Below are 15,351 nucleotides of genomic sequence, written 5' to 3' on the forward strand. Positions count from 1 at the left end.
GGGCAGAGGAGACAAGCTCCACAGGCAAAAGGATCCCAGGGGGGATGCAGACGGAGCGGCATACGCCACCTGTCCTCACTATTCTGGCCTAGCTAGAGGGACTCCTGCTGCAAAAGGGGAACCGGCCCGCGATATCTGGCTCTGTCACTTCAAGTCTTAGTCAGAGAAGCCCGGAGGCTCAGAGGATCCCACCGGGTAACGGACGGAGCGGAGTCGCCACCCGTACCCTTGTTCTGTGCATAGTCCAGAGGGAGACCCAGCCTTGTAACACGCACCACATACGGACAGGAGAGGACCTAGTGGGAAAGTCTAGGAACACTCTGGTGCAGGGGGTCCTGATTGTTGCACCTGAACTACCTGGAGTGTGCTGAACCCCTTCCTGGTGGCCGCAGCGCGCCGTGAGGAGCAAGGAGAAGCCTTGCAGCTGACACCTAACAACGTGAGTAAAGCTTGGAAGACAGCATCCATTGCCTCCGGTCCCTTATTTCAGCACGACACCACACCGCACCACCCACTACGATCCACCATCCTTCCTCACACTGCCCTGAGGCCTGCTCTGCCTGCGGGGAGCCGTCCCATCATAGCTGTCAGCAACACCAGCCTCAGTGGACTGAGACAGCGCTGGTGTCCATCACCGGAAACCGTAGGTGGCGTAGTCGAAATACCACTCAACCCTGAAAGCCCATTACATCTTTTATGTGACCGCCCTGGGCACGGAACGGGTCTAGGCCGCGACTGCATCCCTTCAACATCTGACTCCGAGTAACCCCACTTCCCAGGGTGAGGGCTGTGAGCGTCACAAAGGTAATAGACAACTGGTAGAAATGATAGGCAATTAGCAAGATACTCACTATAAAGGAGTGGTTCTGCAGGTGGTGACCACAGACCATTTATCTGTTCTCATCCTTTTTGGCTGTTGTTTTGGTCACTTTTTCATTTTGTCATTGCTCTCACCCCTAGAGGTACAGTAGCATGAGGCGGTGTCTACAGTACAACCCACAGAAGTTGCTCAGGTAGTGCAGTTCATCCAGGATGGCACATCAGTGAGAGCTGTGGCAAGAAGGGTAGCTGTGTCTGTCAGCACAGTGTCCAGAGCATGGAGCAGATACCAGGAGATGTGGAGGGAGCCATAGGAGGGCAACAACCCAGCAGCAGGACCATTACCTCCTCCTTTGTGCAAGGAGGAACAGGAGAAGCACTGCCAGAGCCCTGCAAAATGACCTCCAGCAGGCCACAAATGTGAATGTGTCTGCACAAACGGTTAGAAACTGACTCCATGAGGGTGGTATGAGGGCCCGACGTCCACAGATGGGGGTTGTGCTCACAGCCCAACACCGTGCAGGACGCTTGGCATTTGCCACAGAACACCTGGATTGGCAAAGTCGCCACTAGCGCCCTGTGCTCTTCACAGATGAAAGCAGGGTCACACTGAGCACATGTGACAGATGTGACAGAGTCTGGAGACGCCGTGGAGAGCGATCTGCTGCCTGCAACATCCTTCAGCATGACCGGCTTGGCAGTGGGTCAGTAATGGTGTGGGGTGGCATTTCTTTGGAGGGCCGCACAGCCCTCCATGTGCTTGCCAGAAGTAGCCCGACTGCCTTTAGGTACCAAGATGAGATCCTCAGACCCCTGGGTTCCTCCTAATGCAGAACAATGCCAGACCTCATGTGGCTGGAGTGTGTCAGCAGTTCCTGCAAGATGAAGGCATTGAAGCTATGGACTGACCCGCCCGTTCCCCAGACCTGAATCCGATTGAGCACATCTGGGACATCTTGTCTCGCTCCATCCACCAACGTCACGTTGCACCACAGACTGTCCAGGAGTTAGCGGATGCTTTAGTCCAGGTCTGGGAGGAGATCCCACAGGAGACCATCCGCAACCTCATCAGGAGCATGCCCAGGAGTTGTAGGGAGGTCATACAGGAACGTGGAGGCCACACACAATACTGAGCCTCATTTTAACTTGTTTTAAGGACATTACATTAAAGTTGGATCAGCCTGTAGTGTGTTTTTCCACTTTAATTTTGGGGGTGACTCCAAATCCAGGCCTCCATTGGTTAATAAATTTGATTTCTATTGATGATTTTTGTGTGATTTTGTTGTCAGCACATTCAACTTTGTACAGAACAAAGTATTCAATGAGAATATTTCATTCATTCAGATCTAGGATGTATTATTTGAGTGTTCCCTTTATTTTTTTGAGCAGTGTAAAATATTACATGGTCATAAGTATTCAGACCCTTTGCTCAGACACTCATATTTAAGTCATATGCTGTCCATTTCCTTGTGATCTTCCTTAAGATGGTTCTATTCCTTCATTGGAGTCCAGCTGTGTTTAATTAAACTGATAGGACTTGATTTGGAAAGGCCCACACCTGTCTAAATAAGACCTCACAGCTCACAGTGCTTGTCAGACCAAATGAGAATCATGAGCTCAAAGGATCTACCCAAGGAGCTCAGAGACAGAATTGTGACAATGCACAGCTCTGGCCAAGGTTACAAAAGAATTTCTGCATTACTCAAGGTTCCTAAGAGCACAGTTGCCTCCATAATCCTTAAATGGAAGAAGTTTGGAACCACCAGAAGTCTTCCTAGACCTGGCCATCCTGCCAAACTGAGCAATCGTGGGAGAAGAGCCTTGGTGAGAGAGGTAAAGAAGAACACCAAGATCACTGTGGCTGAGCTCTAGAGATGCAGTAGGGAGATGGGAGAAAGTTCCACAAAGTCAACTATCACTGCAGCCCTCCACCAGTCGGGCCTTTATGGCAGAGTGGCCTGACGGAAGCCTCTCCTCAGTGCAAGACATATGAAAGCACGCATAGAATTTGTTCAAAAACACATGAAGGACTCCCAGACTATGAGAAATAAGATTCTCTGGTCTGATGAGACGAACATAGAACTTTTTGGTGATAATTCTAAACAGTATATGTGGAGAAAACGAGGCACTGCTCATCACCTGCCCAATACAATCCCAACAGTGAAACATGGTGGTGGCAGCATCATGCTATGGGGGTGTTTTTCAGCTGCAGGGACAGGGAGTGCTCTGGACCTCAGACTTGGCCGAAGGTTCACCTTCCAACAAGACAATGACCCTAAGCACACAGCTAAAATAACAAAGGAGTGGCTTCAGAACAACTCTGTGATCATTCTTGACTGGCCCAGCCAGAGCCCTGACCTAAACCCAATTGAGCATCTCTGGAGAGACCTGAAAATGGCTGTCCACCAACGTTCACCATCCAACCTGACGGAACTGGAGAGGATCTGCAAGGAAGAATGGCAGAGAATCCTCAAATCCAGGTGTGAAAAACTTGTTGCATCATTCCCGAGAAGACTCATGGCTGTACTAGCTCAAAAGGGTGCTTCTACTCAATACTGAGCAAAGGGTCTGAATACTTATGACCATGTGATATATCCATTTTTCTTTTTTAATAAATTTGCAAAAATTTCTACATTTCTGTTTTTTTTTCAGTCAAGATGGGGTGCAGAGTGTACTTTAATGAAAAAAAAATGAACTTTTTAGAATTTACCAAAAGGCTGCAATGAAAAAAAGAGTGAAAAATTTAAAGATTTAAAGGGGTCTGAATACTTTCTGTACCCATTGTGTGTGTATGTATATGTGTGTGTGTATATGTATGTATGCATATATGTATATATGTATAATATTATAGTGAAGGAAATAATTATTTGATCCCTTGCTGTTTTTGTAAGTTTGCCCACTGACAAAGACATGAACAGTCTATAATTTTAAGGGTAGGTTAATTTTAACATTGAGAGATAGAATACCCCCAAAAAAATCAATAAAATCACATTGTATAAATTAGATACATTTTTTTGCATTTTGCAATGAGAAATAAGTATTTGATCCCCCTACAAACCATTATGAGTTCTGGCTCCTACAGACCAGTTAGACGCTCCTAATCAACTCATTACCTGCATTAAAGTCAGCTGTCTTACATAGTCACCTGTATAAAAGACTCCTGTCCACAGACTTAATTAATCAGTCAGACTCTAACCTCTACAACATGGGCAAGACCAAAGAGCTTTCTAAGGATGTCAGGGACAAGATCATAGACCTGCACAAAGCTGGAATGGGCTACAAAACCATAAGTAAGATGCTGTGTGAGAAGGAGACAAGTGTTGGTGCAATAGTAAGAAAATGGAAGAAATACAAAATGACTGTCAATTGACATTGATCTGGAGCACCATGCAAAATCTCACCTCGTGGGGTATCCTTGATCATGAGGAAGGTCAGAGATCAGCCTAAAACCTCACGGGGAGAACTTGTTTATGATCTCCAGGCAGCTGGGACCACAGTCACCAAGAAAACCATTGGTAATACATTACGCCTTAAAGGTTTAAAATCCTGCTGTGCCCGCAAGGTCCCTGTCCTCTGGGTTCTTGGCTACGTCCAGAGTGCGCCAAAGACCTCATTAGCATATTTGAGCAAAGAACAATTTCTGACAAATGGATTTGGACACTAAAGGTACAAATTTTATTACGACGTTGTCCCCAACAAGGTGATGTGCTTGGTTTGAACAGTCATTTCGTGTTGGCGGACTCCATTTTAAAATGCCAAATGAGCTCAGATACTAAAGCCAAAACCTAACCTCATTGCGTGCAGTTGTTAGCTTTTTCTGCCAAAGCTCTGTGCATTGTGGTTCTCCACCTTTTCTTTTACTTAAATTCACGTACCAAGGTCTGAAAGTCATTTTGACATTTTTGGTTTTGTTAAGTTTTGCCCCATTTGACCTTTAAAGGCTCTTTGTTTCGCTACATATTCTACTTTGATGTGGTCTGTGGTCATAAATCCGGTGAAAGGGCTCTGAAAAAATACAGTTAAAAGACTTAAAAACTCTCAGAACAAGCTCTCTGACAAATTCTCAGTTAACTCATTCTACAGCCTGCAATAGACTGTGCAAAATGGAAGTCATCAAAGGCAAATGGTGCAAAATGTTTAATAAAACCAAATTGCAAAAAAAAATTTTAGCCCCAATTACATGTGTACAACCTCTTTAAATGCAGCTAAAAGTAAGCATTTTCTTCTTAAACTCTCCGAAATAGCACAATTTACTCGATAATAAATAACGAACGGTGAAACGGGAAGGACAAAGCTAACGTTTAATGGTAAAAGCTGAAGTACTAATTAAGTGACTCAGAATGCAAATTAGCTCCAGTTTTGCACTCGGTAAACAAGTCTCTAAGAATCATTAATGATGATCCTTTAAGTACGGCAAAAATTAACCCCATAATGCCATAGGCACAGGAAAAAAAAAGAAAAAAAAAACATATATAATTTACATAAGTCAGTTACGTGGCCTGCTGAACTAATTTTCTTGGATTTTTTTCCAAGTTAGTTGCCTGGAAACTGTGTGTTGTCTGGGGTCTACGCGTACGACTGACAATCCAAAGTAACAATCACACTGCAAATGACATTCCTCTGGGTTGGCGAATGTACAAAATCCCTGATTTCCTGCCTCATTCCCAGCCATTAAAATAATGAGATGACGTATTATAATACTCGGGCAGATATTAGCATTTCAGCTTTCCCATAGGCACACGTACTGTTTGGAATCACTCATGTGGAGCAAGTGACGAGTTAATGAAATTTCAGGTACTTCCCCATATGCACTGGAGTCATTTTTTTGTCTTTTCCCTAAAAGCATTAGACTTCTCCTAAATCATGAAAAATATATTCCTTTATTAAACCCATCTGTCTCCAAACTATGTCACACAATGCAATTTTTTTCCCATTTTCTCCCCAATTATCCCAGTATATCTATGTGATGTAAGCCATACAGTTTGGGTAATTATGAATCCTCATATTTCATTGCAAACTGTTCCTTGACATTCTTCGAAAACAAGCCCGTAACCACCTCCCGGGGTAATAGAATGGAAGGAATGAGGTTCTTGACTATTTATGGGTGAGATAAACAAAATTGTGCATGAAACTTATATTGGGTTTTGGAAGTAAACAGTGATTTATATCAATGATAGGAAATTAGGTTTCTGCATATGAAAAATTTAGATGCAAAGTATTAAACAGATTGAACGTTACCAAGAATGTTGAGGGTTCTGCACAAGTGGACAACTTTTTTTGAATTTTAGATTTAAGGGCTTAAAGGGGTTGTCCACTACTCAGATGACCCCTCTGCATCCCTTTGTTTCCCCCAGTAAAATAATAACACTTACCTCTGGTGCCGGTGTCGTTCTATCGGTGTCGGCACTGGCTCTCCCAGGGATGGCGTGACATTATTATGTCACGTGATCCCTGTGGCCAAGCAGCGCTGGCTTCACTCTCCTCTCCTAAGCATGTAATTGACATCCAGAAGAAGTGAGAGCTGCAGCTGCTCACTCACTTCCTCCAGATGTTTTGATTTGTCTGTAGGTTGGAAGAGTGAAGTCTGCGCTGATTGGTTGCAGGGATCACATGACATAATAATGTCACCCAAGCCCTGGGGGAGCCAATGCCGGCAACAGAGGTGAGTATGTAATATTTTACTGGAGGGAAACACAGAAATTAAGAAGGGGTCCAAGTCACGGACAACCACTTTAAGGCCACTAGCAGTATTTGGTCAGTATTCGGTCAGTATTTTTTCTCAGGAGTGGGAGCCAAAACCAGTTGAGGAACAATCAGAGAAAAAGTATAATAGAAACAAGTCACCAATTCAGCATTTATCACCCACTCCTGGTTTTGGCTCCCACTCCTGAGAAAAATTACTGACTGAATACTGATAGTGGGGCCGGGGCCTAAAAGCTGTACTAGCGATATTAGCTAAGTGCCCATTAGGAATCTGGTAGCAAAGTCCATGTATCCTTACTTACCTTTTCTCTTGGCTCGACATATCCCAAGGTATTTGGTGCGAGGTGATCAGCTTTTTTTTTTTAAATAAAATGATTTTGTAATACTTTGTTGGGAAATGTTGATGCTATATGTGTCCGTTTGTGGCCATCTGGTGGCAAAGTACACCTGTCCTTCTTTACCTTTACTCATGGCTTAAAGTATCCCAAGATGCGTGATGCAAGAAAACCAACTTTGAAAAAAAAAATGATTTTGTGATGATCTGTCACGCACATTGCATACACATTTCGTCACGGAGTATCACACAATCTTTTTTTTTTTTTTTTTTTTTTAATTTGGTCAACTTGTAACACACATTTTGGGATATTTTGTGCCAAGAGTAAAGTTAATGAAAGATGTGTACTTTTCCACCAGGAGCCAACAGACACAAATGGTGTAAACATTTCTTGACAGAGTATCACAAAATATTTTTTTTCAAAGCTGGTCATTTTGCACCACACATCTTGGAATATTTTGAGCAAAGAGTAAAAGTAAAGGATGACTTTTATACTTTGCCACCAGGTGGCCACAGATCCGTGATCTACAGTTCTCCTGAAGAAGACGTGTTGCTACTTCGAAAGGTGGAAAAACGCTATTTATCTCCTGATCCTTGGCTCCATTTATTCTTAATCCTTTGTCCGGCAGTGCAGAATTTAACCCATTATTCCTGTATTCATTGTCCTTCCTTTGGTGAGTCTGCAGATGTAAACAACTTTAAAAAGGTGAGCAGTTTTTCCTAATGCCATTCGAATTTAATCTGAAAAAAACCCTATTTGTGCTATTGTTCTTCCAGCCTTCTCACAAGGAATGATATATCACGAACGAGAAAAATGGACATCTGAATAAGACCTTATTGAGAGGTACGTTGATTTGTTGTTGCATTGTTGTCCATGTGCTGGCTAAAGTGTGTGAGATGGAGCTCTAACTCTGTGGCTCAGGGCAAGTTTGTGTGCAAAAATCTTCTAGAGATCCTGTCCCCATGTTGAGTGTGGTACAGGACAGAAAGAAAAAATGGCAAGCAGCTAGAATTGATGCAAGGTATAAGGAGAGGTTTTATGGTGGCTCTCCCAATATACTTGGGTATCCTCTAGAACAGTGTTCCTCAACTCCAGTCCTCAAGAGCCACCAACAGATCAAGTTTTTCAGGATTTCCTTAGCATTGCCCAGGTGATAATTCCATCACCTGAACAGGCAATAATGCCATTGCCTAAGCAATACTAAGGAAATCATAAAAACGTGACCTGTTGGTGGCTCTTTAGGACTGGAGTTGAGGAACACTGCTATAGAAGGAAATAGATCTTCTACTTCGCTGAGCACTACATGGAAGGTTTTCAAGGCAGCAGAGAATGAACTAACGCAAGTGACTTCTGGATATTCTGAGGCAAGGAAAATTTGACGATGAAAAACGGTGGCTTGGTGTCACGCCAGGTGTGGGAAAGACTTAGTGCAACACAGAGGGAAGAGGGAAAGGGAGCCCAGACACTAGGGAATGGGGGAAGTGGAGACCTCCTAGTCTGGTCTAGTGTCACCCTGTCTCCCCCTATATTTCCTCTTCAGCAATTGCCGCACGCATGTGACGCGCCCCCTGGGCCGTGGGGTACCTGGAGCCGGGCCTGTAGATGCTGGGGGTTGTAGTCACCGTGGCGGTGACCCGGTCCGTGACCCAGGTGGTCAATCCAAGGGTAGTAGATGTATATAGGTTATATAATGTCCGACTACGCCACCTGTGGAGTGCGGTTAATAGAGACCGCCGCTGCGGAACAGTCCTCTGAAGCCGGTGGTATAGCAGCAAAGGTGGAATAACTCCCCACAGGAAGAGTTAGCTTCAGGGCAGTGTGTGTGGATGATGGTGGTTGTGCAGGGTATCGCGGTGCAGAAATAACCACAGAGTCCGTATAGTGCAGTCCCAGGGTCTTTACTGGTAGCAATTGGACAGGCCTGGACTGGAGTACTGGCTAGTGATAAGAGCCTGGTCAGTCTGGGAGCAAGCATAGAGTCTTCCTGGCCAGGTGGAGTTGTAGGCCTGCCGTCCTTACTATACTCTTTTGGCTTCTCTGCTTATAGCTGTGTTGTAGCCCACGTCCCTGAGTGTAACGTGCTGTGCTCACCCATATGGCTGGCAGCTCGGGCCTTGTGGGTGCCTCGCTCCTCCTTAGCGGTACTGGTCCTTCAGTGCTGCTGAGCCTCCGGGCGTCTGATGGGGGCAAGGAGACCTGCAATCTCCTGCCCTACGGTATCTGCTGCTGGGTCTAGAATTCCCCACAGCCTCAGACTCCGGTGTCCGGTTCTCTGTGTAGTCCAGCTAGGACGAGCTATCTCCAGCTCCAGTCCCTAGCTCCTCACTCCTTGATGTCCTAACCTCAACTCCTCACACCAGACTAACTAACCCTGCCCCCAGATACCAGTTGCCAAGGGGAGGTGCCTCCCCTTGTTGGCCTGGAGACAGGAAGTGTTGCATGTATTGTGTTCCTGACCAGGAAACCCCCGCTTGCCTCCAGACATGGCATTACTTCTTTTAAGGGAAGCAATGCCACTGTGGCAACCAGACCCTCTGGGGTGCCACACATGCCTCGCCCTACCCTCCCTGGCATATAGCTAAGGCTAGGGATGGGAGGAGATGAGCACTAGTCGATCTCCACTAAACTCTATAGACAACAAGGGTAGACAAACAGAGGGAGAATGCTTAGCTATAGATGACTCCAGACAAATGCGAACTCGGCCTCAAGCTCCAGAGAGGATGAAGTACGGCTCTTGCTAAGCCTTCACAAGTAGAAATAAATATAGCTGGCACCTCCCTCTCAGACACACCAGGTATATATACACCCAAGCCAGGGAGCTAATTACCAGAGGGAGGTAGCCATTAGGTCCTAGAGACAGCCTCTCATCTAAGAAGATGTCTGTAATGCCAAACATAGAGATCTCCTGCAACCAACTGCAGGGCGACTGTGTGTCACCTGTAATACACCCATGACACTTGGCTTGTGGTGCTCTGTCTGGCTACTGGTTAAGAGATCTAAGCTATGTGAATTGTCATCGGAGGTGGAATTAGCTCTGAAAGAGATACTGCTATACATGTTTTGGTAGGACGACTCGCTCGGCCACTTATGGAAGTAGACTCAGGAACCCAGGTTTTCTTTGCTGGCTTTATTAACAGCATAAAGCTCTGCTCTCCAGCAAAATAAATACAGCCTTACTTTGCTAAACAAAAGATAAACTATAGCACAGTCCATATACGTGTGTGCGGGTCGCTCACACAAGCTATGTCCAGCCTTCAGCTCCCTCCTGAGCTGTGGCTGTCCAGTCTGGAGACCTTGCCTCTCCAAACACAACACAGAGAAACAAAAACAAGATTGAACATTTAAACGTTGCTCAGCCACACCGGGGGTGGAGGTATGGGGAATGACATCCCTCCCATCTCAATGTCATTCCCCTAAAACCACGCCCTTTAAGTGAGTTAACCCACCAGCATATAACATGCTAGCAGAAAGTCCATTGGTTTCAGTTCCTACAGGCTAGCAACCTGTGCGACACATATCTCCCCTCATAAATCATACCAGTGACTCTGTCACATATTCCACCCCTCTGCCCAAAGTCGGGGTTTGGGCATCTTCCAATACCAGACTGGGAATTCTAGAAAAGGCACCAGCTTTCCCGTGTAACTTCCCAGGCCTTTGCTCTTCGTGAAAGTTGAAGTCCTGAAGAGCTAGGAACCATCTAGTTACCCTGGCATTTTTACCCCTCTTTTCCCTCAACCATCTCAATGGGACATGGTCTGACACCAACTTAAACTTCCGGCCTAGCAGGTAGTATCTTAGTGTATCTACGGCCCACTTTATGGCTAAACACTCTTTTTCTACTATTGCGTAGTTTTTCTCACAGGACGAAAGCTTCCGGCTCAGATAGAGAATGGGATGCTCTTCCCCATTTATCTCTTGAGAGAGTATGGCTCCTAGACCAACCTCTCAAGCATCTGTCTGGACCACAAACTCTTTCTTGAAGTCTGGTACGACCAGGACCGGCTGTTTACGCACTGCTGACTTCAACAGTTGAAATGCGGTCTCTGCTCCATCCACTTCACCATGGTTGATCTGGTGCCTTTTAGGAGATCCGTCAGTGGCGCGGCCATCATGGCAAAATTTGGGATAAACCGCCGGTAATATCCCACCATTTCCAGGAACGCTTTCACTTGCTTCTTGGAGAGCGGTTTTGGCCAGGTCTGGATTGCCTCCACTTTATTAACTTGCGGCTTTATTTCGCCTCTCCCGACGACATAGCCCAAGTACTTGGCCTCCTCTTTTCCGACGCCACATTTTTTCGGATTTATAGTAAATCCCGCCTTCCTTAGAGCATCCAGAACAGCCTGTAGTTTAGGTAGATGACTAGCCCAGTCTGGGCTAAAGACTACAATGTTGTCAAAATAGGCTGCGGCATACTTCTTATGTGGGGCTAGGATCCGATCCATAGCCCTCTGGAAGGTGGCTGGGGCCCCCTGTAGTCCGAAAGGCATCCGAATATATTGAAAGCACCCATCAGGTGTCGAGAAAGCTGTCTTCTCCTTGGCCGTATGGGACATGGGGATCTGCCAGTAGCCCTTCGTCAGGTCAAGAGTGGTGATGTACCTTGCCGGTCCAAGTCTCTCGATGAGTTCGTTGACGCGAGGCATCGGGTACGTGTCACACTTGGACACCTCATTCAGCCGGCGGTAGTCATTACAAAACCTCCACTCTCCGTTGGGTTTTGGCATGAGGACGATTGGGCTCTACCACCCACTCTTTGACTCCTCTATTACCCCGAGGTCTAGCATCCTCTTTACCTTGTCGGAGATCACCTTCCGGCGTGCTTCCAGAATCCGGTACGGCTTTAGATTCACTCTTACATGTGGCTCTGTAAGTACGTCATGCTCTACCACCTGAGTATGCCCCGGCAACTCTGAAAACAACTCCCGATTTCGCTGTAGTAGTTCTCGACATTGTTGCTTCTGTGCTGGCGATAGAGTCTCTGCTATAGTGACCTCTTCCACTTTGTCTTCAGGAGTGGCTCCCAGGCAAGGAGTTTCCACTGGTTCCCTGTCCCACCACGGTTTGAGCAAGTTCACATGATATACTTGGTGCGGCTTTCTTCAGCCAGGCTGGTGGACTCGGTAGTTCACTTCACTGAGTTTCTCCACCACCTCATACGGGCCTTGCCACTTGGCCAGGAATTTACTTTTGACAGTGGAAATGAGGACCAGAATGCGATCCCCAGACTGGAACTGTCTCAGCCTTGCTGACCGGTTATACACCCTCACCTGGGCTTCCTGTGCCCGGAGGAGATGTTCCTTCACAATGCGCATCACTTTCGCCATTCTCTCCTGTAACTGGGCGACATGTTCGATGATGCTCCGGTGGGGGGTGACCTCGGCCTCCCAGGTTTCCTTGGCGATATCTAGGAGACCCCTTGGATACTGGCCATACAGAAGCTCAAACGGAGAGAAGCCAGTGGAGGCTTGGGGAACTTCCTTGATGGAAAACAGTAGAAACGGATGCAGGTAGTCCCAATCTCAACCATCCTTCTCGACGACCTTTTTGGGCATTGCTTTCAGAGTCTTATTAAAGCGCTCCACCAGGCCATCGGTCTGCAGATGGTAAACAGAGGTTTGCAGCTGGGTAATTCGAAGCACTTTACACAGCTCCTTCATCACCTTGCTCATGAATGGGGTTCCTTGGTCCATCAGGATTTCCTTTGGCAGGCCAGTCCTGGCAAAGATGTGGACAAGTTCCCGAGCTATGCTTCTACTGGACGAGTTCCTTAAGGGTACCGCTTCGGGGTACCGGGTCGCATAGTCCATGATGACCAAAATATATTGGTGGCCCCGGGCCAATTTAACTAAAGGGCCCACGAGGTCCATGGCAATCCTCTCAAAGGGAACTTCTATCACAGGTAGGAGAACTAAGGGGCTACGGAAATGGGAGGTGGGTGCAGTTATCTGGCAGGTGGGGCAGGACCTACAATAGTTTAAGATCTCCCGGTGACATCCTGGCCAATTAAACCTACTCACTATTCTCTCCTGAGTTTTTTCCACCCCTAGGTGTCCCCCCAGAATATGTGAGTGTGCCATGTCCAATACCCTCCTTCAGTATGGTCCCGGTACTAACAGCTGTTCCACTGTCTTACCGCCCCTTTGTTTAGCCACCCGATATAGCAACTCCCCCTGAACTGCAAAGTCGGGGAGCCTGGTATCGGCCCTCAGGCTCTTGAGCAACCCCATTACATACAGTAACATGGTCAACGCCCCCTTTAAGGTCAGATCCCGAACTTTCGCAGTCCCAAAGTTTTCTCCAGACACATCTAACTCAGGGAGGTCGGCCTCCTCGGTCACCATATCGCCTTCATCGCCGGCAAGGACGCACAGTGGCAACTCATCCACTTGAGACTTCGTCGAGGGTTCTTCTCCAGGGACCTGGCTTTTCCCCATGCTACTTAGTCTGTTTCCCTTCCCCAACAAGTCCCAAAATAAAGAAAAATCATGGCCCAGTATGACGGGATGTATCAGGTCCTTAACCACCCCAACCTCATGGGACTGGGCACCACAGTCTGTTCCCACCGTCACTGTGGCCACGGGATAGTCCTTGGCGTCGCCATGGATGCACCCAACGCGCACAGTTTTGGAAGGGATCAACTGGTGGGGAAGGGTAGCTCTGATTAAAGTCACCAGACTCCCAGAGTCCAACAGTCCAAGGACCTTTACTCCATTAATGGATACGGCACATGCCTGTGGCCCCTCGCCGGGTTGACAGTCCGCACTGCAGGCTGGATTAGCATAATAGGAACCCCGTCTTCCTAGGCTGCAGTCCATGGGCTCAGGGGACATATGACACTGGGCGGCTACGTGTCCAGGGTTGTGACACCGCCAACAGACTATATCTTTAACAGTCCTTGTGGCACCTTCAGTGGGAGTGGGACGCTCCCCAGTGGCGTCTCTAGGCCCCTTCCGTGGTGAACCCACCCCCTTTTGGGTATCCCAGTATGGAGAAGTGACTATATCCGGTTTCCCGAGGGATTTCAAAACCACCTGATACCTCTCTACCAGACTGATGAAGTCATCTGCGTTCTGGGGATCGCCCTGGGCAACCCAAGTCTGTACCGACTTGGGAAGGGAGTGCACGAATCTATCAGTCACCACCCTCTCAACCATCTGGGCTGGAGTGGAGGACACTGGCTGCAACCACTTTTGAACGAGATGCAGTAGGTCAAACATCTGTGAGCGAGGGGGTTTGTCGCTGGCATACGCCCAGTGGTAGACTCGTTGGGCTCTCACCGCCATATTCACTCCCAGAGTGCTAAGATCTCTGTCTTTAGCTTGGCGTATTCCTTGGCATCCTTCAGTGCCAAATCGTAATATGCCTTTTGGGGTTCACCCGACAAATATGGCGCCAGAACCTCTGCCCACTGTTCTGGTGGAAGTCTCTCCCGATCAGTCACCCTCTCAAAGACTGTCAGAAAGGCTTCTACATCATCCCCGGGGGTCATCTACTGCTTGACCCATCTTACCGCCTTCCTGATGTGGGAGTCATCAGTCGGCCCTTGGGGTGGGGCGGTTGCTCTGCCCTGGATGGCATCCACCAGAAGCTGTATCTACTGTTGCTGCTCCTGCTGATGCTTTTGTTGCTCCCGCTGGTACTGCTGCTGCGACTTTTGCTGCAATTGAATCTGTTGCAGCAACAGTTTGGTTGTCTCCTGGTGCTGCTGCATGCTCTGCTGGCTCAGCTGCATGCTCTGCTGGCTCTGCAAGTGCTCTGCTGGCTCTGCAAGTGCTGCTGGTGCATTTGTTGTTGGCTCTGCACCAGGTGCTTATTGAGCTCCTCCATGCTGCCGGACATCTCTGGCTGGCTGGCGGCCTTCACCCAGGACATCCACCGGTCTCTGTGGCAAGTACATGTGTTCCTGGAATCTTGCCAGCACTCTCACACCAACTGTGGTAGGACGACTCGCTCGGCCACTTCTGGAGGTAGACTCAGGAACCCAGGTTTTCTTTGCTGGCTTTATTAACAGCATAAAGCTCTGCTCTCCAGCAAAATAAATACAGCCTTACTTGGCTAAACAACAAAACAAAAGAGAAACTATAGCACAGTCCATATATGTGTGTGCGGGTCGCTCACACAAACTATGTCCAGCCTTCAGCTCCCTCCTGAGCTGTGGCTGTCCAGTCTGGAGACCTTGCCTCTCCAAACTCAACACAGAGAAAAAAAAACAAGACTGAACATTTAAACATTGCTCAGCCACACCCTGAGGTGGAGGTATGGGGAATGACGTCCCTCCCATCACTATGTCATTCCCCTAAAACCTCGCCCTTTAAGTGAGTTAACCCACCAGCATATAACATGCTGGCAGAAAGTCCATTGGTTTCCGTTCACACAGGCTAGCAACCTGTGTGACACATACCTCCCCTCATAAATCATACCAGTGACTCTGTCACAATGTATACTAGGCTTCCATTGCCTAGCCCCTTTTCTTTGGGGTTTTTTTGTCTCT

At 47.4% G+C, this 15,351-nt stretch overlaps 1 long non-coding RNA gene across 1 annotated transcript in view; it reads left to right on the forward strand.

Moving 5' to 3' along the window:
* The window catches only part of LOC141171582 (uncharacterized), a 67,890-nt gene that overhangs the window by 38,638 nt on the left and 13,901 nt on the right, over positions 1–15,351 (forward strand). The window contains exon 2 of the long non-coding RNA XR_012252348.1: positions 7,634–7,700. This is a non-coding gene — a long non-coding RNA (uncharacterized lncRNA). The remainder of the gene's footprint in view (positions 1–7,633; positions 7,701–15,351) is intronic.

This window comes from Phyllobates terribilis, unplaced genomic scaffold (genome assembly GCF_046119375.1).
Source record: "Phyllobates terribilis strain yellow unplaced genomic scaffold, ASM4611937v1 Scaffold_12__6_contigs__length_324123572, whole genome shotgun sequence".
Lineage (NCBI taxonomy): Eukaryota > Metazoa > Chordata > Amphibia > Anura > Dendrobatidae > Phyllobates > Phyllobates terribilis.